Source organism: Oratosquilla oratoria, chromosome 3 (genome assembly GCF_046742065.1).
Source record: "Oratosquilla oratoria isolate Oo_2021 chromosome 3, ASM4674206v1, whole genome shotgun sequence".
In the NCBI taxonomy this organism is placed as follows: Eukaryota; Metazoa; Arthropoda; class Malacostraca; order Stomatopoda; family Squillidae; genus Oratosquilla; species Oratosquilla oratoria.
In genome coordinates this window covers 37010906-37025464 of record NC_134779.1, presented here as the reverse complement: position 1 = coordinate 37025464, position 14559 = coordinate 37010906, and the positions used below count along the sequence as shown (strand labels likewise).

The 14559-nt window shown below is 42.5% G+C and overlaps 1 protein-coding gene across 3 annotated transcripts in view; it reads left to right on the top strand.

The window, feature by feature from the left end:
• Positions 1–14559, top strand: part of LOC143021605 (uncharacterized) — a 477388-nt gene that overhangs the window by 177311 nt on the left and 285518 nt on the right. The gene's annotated exons all lie outside the window — the stretch shown is intronic.

The window sequence follows — 14559 nt, the reverse complement described above, 5'->3', positions numbered from 1 at the left end:
TATTTGTTATCTGTGAGGTTCACTCAAGGCCTGTACGCAGCAGCACTCGTGAACGTGGCTCGCTTCCCTCATGTTAATCTCACCCAAAAGGTCGTTTCCATAAGGCAACCATCAACGGAGGAGACGAAAGCGTTAGATATGGCTGGGACAAGTCGATTGAACCTGCAAGGAATTGTCTGGAATGGGAAAAGTGGCTACATGAGAGCTTGGTCGAAGAAAAACCGTTGGGCAATGGCGTCGGCGTGTAAACGAAGCGACTCGCTCTCCCATCCCAACCCACGCTCATCGATGATTGATGATATTATCATTTCTTAACGCAATATCTCATGGGCACGGTGAGTTCACTGTCACACTTGGATCAGGCTTGCGTCAATGATTTCTCGTCCCTGATGCCATTAAATAATTGCAGCGCATTAGTCGTTTTCTGGTCATCAATACTCATCCATCAATTTGATAGACAGGTCGGGCACCGGCTGCAGATTCCAGATGAGTGTTTGTGCGCGTTTGCAGATGATGTACCTTAGTTTCAATTTCCCAACGTATTATAGGGGATGGCGTCTTATCTTGGTGTTCTCTTCTTTACAGGTGAGACTTGGCAATCTTCACTTCAGTACAGACTCGCCGACAAGTACGGTATATAGTCATGGTCTGCCGTTTAGCTTCTCTCAATGTGGACAACCGTTCGGCAGAGTAATATCATGAATATATGTTATTAGTCATTTCAAGTCCATAGCATAACAAATGCCTCTCCCACCCTCTTGAACGAGGTGCACGACTGTGCATATCTGCCTGTCATTCCCCACCATTTCTGATATTCTTCCACGTTTTCCGCCTCTTTTTCTTCCAATACATGATACATTTGATTCGTACACGCCTATGCAATTATCTTTAAGGTTTTCAAGATCCCAACACATACATATTCTAACGTTAAAAGGATTATTTTTATTTTGTATACGTTATTACCTGGATATCCTATGTTTAATGGAGTGATCTGTTAATACTGTACAACTCTTTGGTGTCATAATAACGCTTTCAACATGAACGTATTTGTATATCCCACCATTGCATGGCTTTAAGTGTCGTATCACGTTTCTTTGATGTGTATAGTATTCGTAGTATAAGGCACTGTCTTGTTTAGGAAATAGAAATGAAAGTCAACGATGAATATAATATACACAAAGAAGATCATATAGTGGTATTAGGAGTTTTGGAGGCGGTTATACTATTTCTATGACTAGCAACTTCTTCTTCCGTCTCTTGACAACAACTGGTCAAAAATGAACATTGAAATTTCAGCCGCGTGCTCTCGCCTCCCCCTACTTCACATGGTATGCCCATATAATATGCACCCCCTACCCCGCCGTTATATTCACGCCCCCTGCTCCCAGTCGTAGAAATTTCGTAGTCACAGAGCTCTCTCATCAGTTGAGCAAACGTCTTCTCCAGAATAATTGTAAGCACACACACACCATCTACCCAATCGTATTCACAGGAATTCGTTCTAACGTAGATTCGCTCGCGTTGTATGATTATTGTAACAGGTAGCTGTTCAACTTTACCTCTCCATCTTTCTCAACCTTTCTCTCCCTCTTTCTCAATCTCCTTTTCATCCTCTTTCTCACTCTCTTACTCTATCTTTCTCAACTTCTTTCTCTCCCTCTTCCGCACTGTCTCCCTCTTCCTCACTCGCTTTCCCTTCCTTTTTATCTTCCTTTTTTTCCTCCTCTTCCTCTACCTCTCTCTCTCACTCTATCTCTTATTCCTCTTCCTTCTTTTGCTGTTTGTCGCATACACTAATGCAGGTATACCCGGTACACGTAATCCTGCAGAGGATTGTGTGTTTTTGCCTAAAAAGTGGACAGCGACACTGGAAAATCCCCACAACACGGGTCGTAGGCTGGCTTTCAGGGATTTTCAAACTCAGAAAGGCGCGCAGTGGTAGGAATACACAAACGACGGCGAGAATGCTGGAGAAACATTAGTTTCACACAAATACACCAGAGCCAAGGAATTTACGCCGATGACCACGTGTCAGCAGACGAAGAGTGACACCATGAATTCAAAGTGTAAAAGAAATTGGATAGGAAGTGTCTTAAGATGGAGGGTTTCTCAAATAGACCAGTGGACAGGTGGAAGAGATTAGGAGAAAAGGTAGCGTGTTGCCAGGTCCTAAGCGGAAGTGAAAAAGACTTGTGTTAAAACAAAGAAAGGGATAACATAGAAGAAAACAAATGAAGCAACTAGCATGACATGTAAAGATGAAATGTACATCCAACAAAAAATATAATTTCTATACACCAAAATATTCCCACACACACACGCACAATACGAACACAGAACTTCACAGGCGTGGCCAAGTCCTAAGCAGAAGTGAAAAAGACTTTATAGTATTAAAACAAGAAAAAACATAATATAGAAGAAACAAATGAAGAAACTAACATGGCAAGTGGTAAACATGAAATGTACATCCAACCCAAAAAATATAATTTCTCTGCAAAAAAAAATCCTACACGCATGCTCCTACACATGGTTGCACTCGCGCGCGCGCGCGCGCACACACACACACACACACACACACACACACAGAACCTGACGGGTGCTATGACACACACACACAAACACAGAAAACAGTGAGTGCTAGAGCTATACACGACTTTAAGAAAGAACTGGATGCGGAAAGATACAACTGCGGGTCCCTACGAACATAGCTCTTCTCCCGAAAAATACAACTAGGTAAACACACACACACACACACACACACACACAAACTAAAGTCTCACAGGCGTAATCTCGAAAAGACAGAAATGTACCCAGAACATTTGAGAGTTCAAGGCCAGATGACCACGGGCTAAGTAAGGAAAGACATGGCAGGATTTGGACTTGATTCCGCCATGTAACAAGATAATGCAGATAGGTGGATACATAAGCCTTGTGTGTGAGAGAGAGAGAGCGAGATTCACCACGGTCTTGGATCACGTGTTGGACTCGTGATCGACAGTTATTGCCTTCCCGAATGAGAGCTCAGATGTTATATAGGATCTATGAGTAATGTGTGGATGGGTGAGGGTGAGTGACTAAGATGGATTAACTTATGATGCACCCATCTATGCCTCAACAATATTAGTAATCTTACCTGATATATATGTGTATATATATATATATATATATATATATATATATATATATACATATATTATATAATATATATATTATAATATATATATATATATATAATATATAATAATATATATACATATATATATACATATATTATATAATATATATATATATATATATATATATATATATATATATATATATATATATATATATATATATATATATATATATATATATATATATATATATTCTTTCCTTTTTCGCCACAACGTCACCATCGCTCCGCGGCGGTAGAACCGACCGGAAGACCATTCCAATCCCCAGAACGTGTAATGTCACTAGTCTTCGAAGTCCATCGCGAAGCCGGTTCCTGTTACGATTGTCTCCATTGATTTCGTTAGAGAAACCTCAGTTTCCTCCTCCTCTTCCTCCCAAGATCGAAACCAGAGTACTAACGTTGATCTGAAGAAAGAGAGAGCGAAAAGTGAAGAGAGAAGGAGACGTAGTTCGGGAACGTGGAGGAGCGGAGGGAGTGTGAGAGGTGACGAGCAGGTGTTGGAATAAAGAAAATGGGAAAAACTAGCGTCGACGATGGAAGAGAAGAGGAAGGGGAGAGGTGGGTGGGAGGTGGAGGAAGCCTTACATCTTTCCTGTAAGATTGCTAGAGATCGCTTGTACATTCGCTCGTTCATTCATTCATTCGTCGGGCGAGGAAGGTCGAAACGGTTCCTCAAATAAGAAAACAAGTTTGGTGTTATCTCGTTAGACCATGAGCAGGTAGGACTTAACGCAAGCACTCACATGTCCAACGTGTACACGCGTGAATTTATGTTACACAACTCTGTAGAGGCCTTGGCAACATGCACTCCTACACAAACATCACATCACCACACACACACACACACACACACACACACACACACACACACACACACACACACACACACACACACACCACGAGTGATCTCAATAATTCAACGCTATTGGACGCGTATCTGACATTTTGTCTTGCTAGGTTATTTTCATTCTGAAAGGAAGCCAGGGGATAGGAGTTCGCCAGTGTCGTCAATGGGTGGGACCAGGAACACGTAATTCTTCGCAAGTGTGAAGAAGCCTGGCATTGGATGAGGATTTATGGGAAAACCAGCCTCCACAATATAGGCTCTCAGTTTATGGAAATGTACGTGTATATGTGTGTATGTCTGTTTACCTAATTGTGGTATATAAAAAGGAGCAGGGCTCATACAGTCCTGTCTTTTACTCTCCAATTATCATAGCTTTAAATTCATGTGTGGTTCTAATTTGGGATATATCTCCCTATTTTTAATTATCATACCTAGATGTAAATTCATGTATTGCTCCGGCTTCTAAGCTATTCCAAATATTTATGTATTTGTAAAAACCTCTCTAAATATCCTTTAGGCATAGTGTGTGTGTGTGTGTGTGTGTGCGTGCGCAAAGGGTGGAGTTTGCGCGCGCGCATGCGTGTTTGTGCCTTGGGCGAAATCACTGAGGCCTTCGAATAATTTATGGCTTGTGTGTGACAGCCTGACCAGGAGTTGTAGTGACCAAATCTTCATCCCATTTCGCAATGGCCATCGGCAGATTTTACTATAGTATCGGAGAGCAGAGGGAGATTTAGGGTGGTTGGGAGAAGAGAAGGGGAAAGGCATCGGGGGAGATTGGAAGGGAGAGAGGGTGAGAAGAGTAGGCAAAACAATGCGTCATACCTTGCCATTATGTAGAAATATTATTTTCTGTGTCACGTACAAGTCGGTGGTAGTCGTTGTGGATTTGTACAGTATAAAAACCGTTATGGGGGGAGGAGCATCTTGAACGGTGCGGCATGTGTAGATTTGAATCCGACGGAGTGTCTACACAGAAAATGGAAACAAATCGGTGTAGTTTGTCGTGGAATAGTTGGGTCTCAGGCTTTTGATAGTCATCATGACTACACTGAAGAAAGGACATAAGAGTACAGTGACCCAAACTTAGCTATTTTCTATTATTTAAGTGGGTAAACCAAACGGAATATCGTGTGATTAACGGGGTAACATTTATGTTCCATTCAGGAGCCAGGACCACCAAAGATATCCTCTCATGGCATAGAACGAATTATAACGGTTGGAAATGTTGAGGTAAGATGGTAAAACCAAACTGCCCGCATTTGAATACGATTAATATTTCAGGTGAATGGATATTAATATAAAAGTTAGATACGGCAACAAGAGATTTTTACCTCAGTAGAACAGTTCATTATTAACCTTCATTGATTTATCGCTGCCGGGCAAGTTGTTTTACATAGCACCTCTTTTCGTGTTTATATATACGAAATTGTTATAGTATTTGCAATAGAATAGATGAATGATGAAAAACAAAGATATAATCATAATAATTATGATTATGGTGATGTCGATGTTAAATTCAGTCAATAGATAAATAGATAAGTAAATGAATAGATAAATGTAAGACCGTAAAAATAAGTTTGCATCTAGTTCTCTTGTGGCACCGCGCTTCAAGTAGGAAGCGTCGGGTACAAGGGTGTAGGGATGGGTGAGTGGGGGTGGGGGGGCAACGACACAAGCAAATCGACCAATGCTCGAAGTTGGGTGACGCAACTTTTTTCCTCTCTCTCTATCCAATTATATCTCCCCTGTCTCTATCTAACTATATATCCTCTCTCTCTCTCTCTCTCTCTCTCTCTCTCTCTCTCTCTCTCTCTCTCTCTCTCTCTCCCCTCAGATTTGTCGAACGACGGTAATCATCTCATTACTTTGCAATGTATCATCGGTTCGGCTTCAGAGGAATGTGATGTTCGATTCATTTTTGTTCTTAGTGACAGATGTGCAGTTAATCAAAAAATACACACAGACACACACACACAATTTCATACACATACAGGCTCGGTGGCGCTATTGGTAGGGTCCCTGACTGTCACTACGGCGGTCCGGGTTCGAATTATTTCAGTATTGCTGCGCTTCGAGACGTTACTCCAACTCTTGTGGGCGGGGAGTTGGGTGTGTGTGTGCGTGTAAGGTCACAGCATTACCCATAGATCGGTCATACGAGCTCTGAGCTCTCTTCCGGGGGGAAATAGCTGTCGATCACGAGTGCAACACGTGATCCAAAGACCAAGGTGAATACACACAGGGAATGTGGTTTGTGAGATTCCTTTGTGAATGGTGGCTAATCTCCTCCCAGAATGTGAATGATGATCACTTCTATTTTCTTTCCCTCCTTTCTGCTGCCTTCCCAAGGAGAGAAACGTATTTTTGTCGGTAAAATATTCATATAAAACAGATTTAATCTACTGTAAACGGAATTGAAAGCTAAATAAGAAAATATATTAAAATAAACATAGGATTTCTTGTGTGTGTGTAAATGATTCAATATATTTTGTGTTTGACAAGAAAGGAAGGGGGGAAAATAAGCAAAAGATCGGCCAGAAATGTTACCCCGTTAAATACACGACACTGCCTTGTCCTCGGCTAATACGGCCTACGTATACATCCACGAAAAACTGATCCACCCTTTCCCTTTCTACAGAATCCTATCACGTGGTTGTCATAAGACACAGGGGCTGAGACAATCTCCCCAATGTAGATGAGGAAAACTGATATGGGGAGGAAGCCTTATTGGTAAATAATAAGGATATTAGGAAGGTACTTTTTATATATAAAGGCTGGGCCACTACAGACGTAATGACAAAAAAACACGGATCTCACACAAATACATACATACTGTACATACATACACACGAATTTAATTGTTTACCGTATGCTTATCCTAATTGCGAGTGCCCTCCTCCTATGAATTAAACTTCAAGACAGTTTTACTCAGTTGAGTCAAGATCAAAATCACTTCATTCATTTGCGCTTGCGTTCGTCCAGATACTACCAGACAATATCATTCAGCCGAAGGAAGATATTTCACTCCTCAAAACCTCACATCATTGATATATCGGTGATCTCCATCACAGCAAGAGTGGATGGGGGACCTAGGACCCCCATATGTAAGGAAAGTTCCCCTCATTTGCTTCAGTCAATAGTGGAAAGGTAAGGGTGATGGAGATGGTCGACGTAGAGGAAGTGGTGATTTTGGTGGTCGGAAAGTGTGTGTGAGCAGACAACCCGTGGGTCAACCTGATCTGGATTCAAGTGACACTCGTAGGTACATGGGTGACAGTCGCCCCTAGGTGATACGACACACAGTGGAAGTCTTCCCAGAAGGAATGAAAATGAGGCAAAGCATCTGTTAACGGAACTCTGCCGCTTTAGGCAGACCCCCCCCCCCCAAAAAAAAAAATGAAATGAAGGAAGGCTGGGAATTAAGAATCGATTTGCGTCTCTGTTTTCCTTCTCTCAGGTCTTTCCACTTGCACAAAGTTTGGATTGAAATCGAATATTCAAATGAGGCTCAAAGCCGGGGTGGAGAGAGAGAGAGAGAAAGGGAGAAAGGGAATAGGAAGGAGGGCAGGCCGAACCGCCATTCACTTGGGCGTGCGTAGATCCGTCCAGGGAGGGATAATGGGTCAAAAGTAGCAAGAGTAGTTGGACACGGGCCAATGGCAGTCACCGAAAACCACGTCCATGGGTCTCAAGCCCTCCTCGACCGGAAGGAAACGGACGACGACGAGGATGAGAATTGCGATAGCAAGAAATGGACGATGGTAACTCTGAGTAAGGGGCCCACCACGATCTGGTGCACGAAACGTGCAACGCAACTGCTAGGAAGGACGAATAAAAAAAGGACACTCCCTGGTAAGGTGGAGTCTATGTGTGTGTGTGTGTGTGTGTGTGTGTGTGTGTGTGTGCGTGTGTACGTGTGTGTGTGTGCGCATATGTGTGCACGCGTGACCTCGCACGCCTATACTTTCGTAAGCATTTCTACGTGTATGTGCACATGAGTCTATATTCATACATGTGCATACAAGCACGATTATATTTGAACCAAAACTCGTATGTGCTATCGTGTATGCGTGCACTTAAAAAGGTAATAAAATTTCCCATTCTTCCATCGGTGTTGACGGTGTTGTGGGTATCCGTAGGCGCCAGCGGTCCAGGCATATTACGCAACGACGCGACGCTGAGTTGTGAGGGTGCGCGCGCGAACCGGGGAGTGCGTGCGTGTGTGTGTGGGGGGGGAGTGCTTCCGCGGGTGCAGGCAAGGCTCTGCGGTGATAAATCGTGCAGACCACGTAGAATCATAGACAATGCAAGTCCTCCGCAACCCAAGGAGGCAAGGAAAGGAGAGCACCTTATCACAACTCACCATTTTACTTACATAAATGCTGAGGAGGATTTCCAGAGTGCGAGAGAGAAAGGTTGGGAAAGAAAAAGGTGGGAAGGCGTGAGCCTATGTGGGGAGACGATATGATTGTGGAATCACGTCGAAGAATGGGGGCGGTGGTGTGGGGGAGGGGCTCTTAGGGTATAATTCTCTCTATTACGTTGGAGGAAAGGGGGGATGGTCTTCGCGGGTAGAACGGATGAAGGTATTTATTTGTGGGTAGGGAGGGGAAAGGAGGGAGGAAAGGTGTGCAGTTGGGTGTTCCTCGGATGAAGGGGTGAAAAGCAATAATTGCAGAAGTTTACGGATGGCATCTCGAGCAGAGAGAGAGAGGATTTTTTATCGGGATTGTTTGTGTGAGCAGAAACGGTTGGGGGAGGAAAGGAGTTGGGGAGAGAAAAGGGAGATGGGAGGGTTGTGGCCTTGTCGAGTGCTTGAGAAGGCGAATTTGGCTGTACGAATAGTGTTATTGCATTCATTTCATCAAGATCAGGTTAGCGAAATGAATGCTAAAGTCTGGCGTCGTCGTTGCTACTGCTCCCGCCTAACCGCCAACGGGGAGGAGGGACAGTAGCTGGAAGATCCGTTTCTTCTTGCCTGCGAGGCTATCCCGCTCGCGCCAAGCGGACCAAACTTCCACCGTTTCGGTTGAAGTGAATTTTTTTTTCTCTCTCTCTCTCTTTCTATGCTTAATGGGACTTGGGGATGGACAGGTTCATTGTCGAGGAGAAACGTTTTCTCTTCCGAGTAATTGTAAAAAGGAAAAGAGAGGGGGAAGTGTTTCCAGTTACCGTTCTCTTATGTGGTACTGTTGTTGTTGATTTTGCCGCTGTTGTTGTTGATTTTGCCGCTGTTGTTGTTGATTTTGCCGCTGTTGTTGTTTATTTTGCCGCTGTTGTTGTCCTTGTCATTTATATTGCACTCGTCGCCGTTGCTGCTGCAAATGCTGATACTGAAGTTCCGTCTGCGTGATATTGATTCTGTTGTTGATACTGATACGACATAAAGCAGAACTGGATGAGCTTCACTCTTTCTTCTTTTTCCTTCTCCCCTATCCCCCCCTAACTCCCTCATCCCTTCCCGCCATCTCTTTCTCTCCCTCCTCCTCCTCATTCTCTTTTCTTCCTTCTCCTCCTCCTTATCGTTCTCCATTCATTGTCTCCCATGTCCATGTCTTCATTCTCAAATTTTCTGTCTTCTCCCTCTAATTTTCTTCCATGTCTTCCTTCTAATTCTTTACCTTCTTGTTTCTCCCTTTTCCTTCTTCCTTCTCTTCATTTCCCTTCATATATTCATCCTCATCCTCCTCTAGCCTCATCCATCTCCACATTTATCCTTCTGCTGATCCTCTCTTTCCTTCTCTTTTTAACTCCATCTGTGACCTCCTCTTCGTTCCCGTACGTTAACTTCTGCTTCTTTCCCCAGTCTTGTCCCGAATCCCTTCCTTCAGCTAGTTTCCACCACCTGCCACATCAACCACAGTTGCCATGTGGCATGTGGAGTGCCAACTCTGGGTGCCACATTATGGTGATATCATTTCCTCTTACGGTTCTGACGATGTTAGTCGGACTTCTCCACCCCAAGGGTCACAGTCCAACATCGGCAGTTGTTAGCCAGTTCGGCATATCTAGAATATCGTAGGTCAGTGACACTGCGGGATATTCGACAACAATAACAACAGCAAGAACAACAACAATGTAGAGAAAAGCGCACGCCGCAGACTCGCTAAATATGCCATCAACTGTAGTACCCAAAACTGAAGTCAACTGTATAACGAATAAACTCCCTCGAATGGAACCATGTTCTACATATTTTTCAGGCTAAAACCACACGTCCAGAAATATAGATAGATAGAAAGAAGAGAGAGAGAGAGAGAGAGGGAAACGTACAATTACTCATCGGCCAACAACTCCCGTATCGGCGAGAATGGATAGTTTCCCTTTAGGGGTAAAAACAGCATCCATATTCCCTTGATATTTTTCAGCTGCAACTGCAACATAGATGCAGCCTCTCTCTATCACTCTCCCTCTCTCTCTGTGTCTTCCATATACACACGAGCATGAGCTGATATCAAGAATATCAAATGATCCGTGCTACATATGCTTGATATACTGATGCGGGAATAGCTTGTACATCAGTATATCCAGGCGTGCTCCAACCCGTCTATCGTACTGTATGCACTTTAGTATATGGGCGGGTGCTCGGACGCACACGAACGCACTCACGCACGCGCGCGCACACACACACTTGTGTGCGCGTAATCACGCACACACTTTCTCTCTCACGGAATGTTTGTGTGGGTACGTTATATATGTGTATGCATACTTATGCAGTGACATTAGCATTTAGTTACATGCGTTTATCTATGTATTAATGTAAGTGAACGATGTAAAACAGGTAAATGATGCTTCGCTTATGCGTCAGTTAACGGCAATGAGCACTTCTCCAGCCTGCCTCAGGTGGAGGTAGAGATGTATGTTGACACCTACTCCAAGTAAGAATATGTCTCATTTGCATGCGTCCTTTCTGTACTGTAAAAGAATAGAGTACGACATGTTAATAGACAAAAGATATGTTTATTTCAAGTTTCCATTATCTAGACGCTTGTAGAGATGTAGTGCGAAGGATCTTTTGTGTCGTGTGTTGGGTTTTGTCGTCTGGCATGCGAGCCAACTAAACTCGTTTTTCGCTTCTCCAAGTCTAATGTCTTGTGCTCCTCGTTCTACCCTTCTGAAGTTGGTTGAATGAATTGTAGCCTTTAATGATGAGAATACTGTCACGGTCTCTTGCTTGCTTGCAGTTGCTTGCAACGGCTTCGCTCGTGTTCTCGTCACCTGACGTTGTCAGCTTTCTTTCTCTGAACCATGGAACAGCTGACACCACAACTGATCATGGGATTACATCGTTAGCCTGACTGTCATTATCTCAGCCACGACATGAACACTGCCTCCGGTCCCCTGTGCCCCCGTGTAGACGTTAAGCCATTATCTAACACCATTAATGATGGTGCAAAAGCTAATTGTAACCGTAAACGTCGAAGACATCACGATTTGAATTGATTGTACACCAAAGCTTTCACCACCATCATCACTGTCACCACCACCGGCGGTGCTGAACTGAAAAGGTGCCTCACATCAATTGAGAAATATGTTTAATATCAAGACATGACGTTATCAATTAGAACACAGTTGTAATTATTTTTAATGGCCAGTAGGCAAAGCAAAGCAGCTCATCCGTACTCACCGAGATATTTGCCTGCAGGCCAGCCATTAGAGAAAACAATCTAGATAACAACTTCATATTTTAGAAACATCGTAGCTGGTATCATAATACTAGTATTCTAAGTAAAAGTAGTGATAGCGATGGAGGTAGCAGTAGTAGTAGTGGTCATAATTAACTCCAGTAATCTTTTCCCGTGAAAAATTGTAGAAAATTGTTCAGTTTCACCATGTTTTCATAGTCCCAAGAGCGAGCCATCCACAAACGAGTAAATGAACGATAATCGTCAGTTATTTTTTCCCATTGGACAAGTCAGCTATTCGAGCAATGAAAAGAAATAGAATGACAATAGAAATAACAACACAATGCGAACTATACAAAATGCATTTAAAGACAGAACATCTGCAGCAGAATATAAAGAAATGGATATATGTAAGGTAATAATCAAATTTGCAAGATAATGTTCGATACAATCTTTTGAAAATGTATATATACAGTATATTCCCCATGGCATCAGTCATTTTGCACCTTTTTAAAAGTTCTAATGTAAATTATGAGCTTCCTCATTATCTATATTTACAATAGTTTTAGAATAAAGTTTAGCTATCTACTAGAGAAAATCTGATTTTCCAACTACACGCATTCCGTTCCTTTTTGTTTCAACCACTTATGATACCAGTCCGTCGGGAGCTTTTCTGTGTTCTGTTTTCCATTAGCCCAAGATAAAACTCTTTCCAGGGAAGCATTATAGAATAGGAACTATAAAAGCATATTGAGCATAATGAAGTTAAGTTTTACTCATTACTTCAAATCATCAAACGTGTGAAGTTATTTCTTCCATGTGCATCGTGTACAGTGAAATTATTTCAAAGCCGGTTTTCCTTAGAATTCAGTAGATTTTATAAATTCCAGAGAAGACATTAACGGATCTGAATTTCCTGGAAACCAGGAAAATTAATTGAAATTGGAAACAGGAGAATGATGTACAAATCACGTCGTCTGGGATGAAACCGTTCCTGCGTGAGTGCGCATGTCGGCCTGCGCACAAGATTGGAGGCAGCGTGCTCTCTGCCTGCCTCTCCGTGCAGTAAGGGCACATGACCACTGTATTCCGCTTAGAGTTCTCATTGTTTTTGTAGAGGGTACTAAATGTAGAATTAGATGTAGCAGTGTCTGTACCTGTTTAATCATTTAAGTAGTCGAGCTGCTGCACATATATAATTCATCCAGGAAGAACACTGCTGGTAAATATGAAAAGTCTGAGGAGTAATTCAGAGAGTAGCATCCTCATAGTCTTGTTGGTGTGGTAGATGCAGTCGTTTTTTTCACAGTAAGACAATGGTACTCGCATAATTCTTGCCTTAGAAGCAGAAACAATGGTTTTGGATAGTTGCTGTAGTATTTGTTTTAGTACCAGTCGAGATGTACATATTGTTCATGTCAGTTGTAATAACCGTTTTGTTGCAGAATATTACTACGAGGAGGGCAGTGTGTGTTAATGAAATCATGGCAGTAGGAGCGAGTAATCATGTATTTATCTTTATCCTAGGAACAGTATAATTTCATATAGACCATAGGTTTCAGAAATAGAATTACTGGAGTAGCTGTAGAAAAATATGGGTAGAAATGATTTGAATAACAACGGTATCTGTAGAAACGGATTTAGATTGCCTTTGTCGATTTCACCCTAGCGGGTTGGAACCTCTCGCTTTCTGTGAGCCCTACTCCCTAGAAGACAATCAGGGTATCCTTGACAGCTGGTGTTCTCTTTCTGTAGGAGCTCGGTCATAAATGTCTGTGGTACTTTGGAACCGCGTAGTCGAGATGGGCACAGTTGTACACACACACACACACACACACACACACACACACACACACACACACACACACACACACACACACACACACACACACACACGGCTCGGTGGCGGATTGGTAAAGCACTGGCCTCACAAGCCAGAGAACCGGGGTTCGATTCCCCGGCTGGGCGGAGATAAGTTGGGTTTGTCTCCTTTCACGTGTAACCCCTGTTCACCTAGCAGTGAGTAGGTACGGGACGTTAGTCAAGGAGTTGTGACCTTGCTGTCCCGGTGTGTGGTGTGTGAGTGGTTTCAGACCTACCCAGAGATCGGCAAATAATGAGCTCTGAGCTCACTGCCGTAGGGTGGTGTCTGGCTGTCTCGACAGAGACTGCAGCAGATCCGAGGTGGTGAATACACATATATAAATATATTTTTGTTTTCAACCACATATCACTTTTAATTCCATGCCATCGCAAACGAGACTGAGAATCGCTCGAAGAAGCCATCCGTTGGAAATTGAAACGTAGACGAGCCGAGGATTCAAACCCAGCTAACCCGTAACCAGCTAATACTTGTATGGTTTACGTCAATGTAACTTTGTTACGGGTTAGCTGGGTTCGAATCCTCGGCTCGTCTACGTTTCAATTTCCAACGGATGCCTCCTTCGAGCGATTCTCAGTCTCGTTTGCGATGGTATGGAATTAAAAGTAATATGTGGTTGAAAAAGTTATTAATTGATCACCGGGAACCATTCAGTGTGTATGTATATGTATATATATATGTATATATATATATATATATATATAATATATATATATATACATACATACATACACAGTATATATGTTACACAGCTTAACATGGCACATCTAACCAAGCTATCCCCATTTGCAAAACTAGGTTCAGATTCAGATAAATTTATTTGAGTACCAAATAATTTTACAAGCAATTCGAACCAAAACTAGGTCAATAATAATATTCATTTCATGTCAAAACCCTGGACATATTATTTTATTTTTTCTTCGGATATATGTGATATCTTGTACATTATATTGTACAATATCCTACCGCAAGATGTATTGTTCCTTTGGTTTCCTTTTTTTTTTTTTTTTTTTGTCACCCCTTCCAT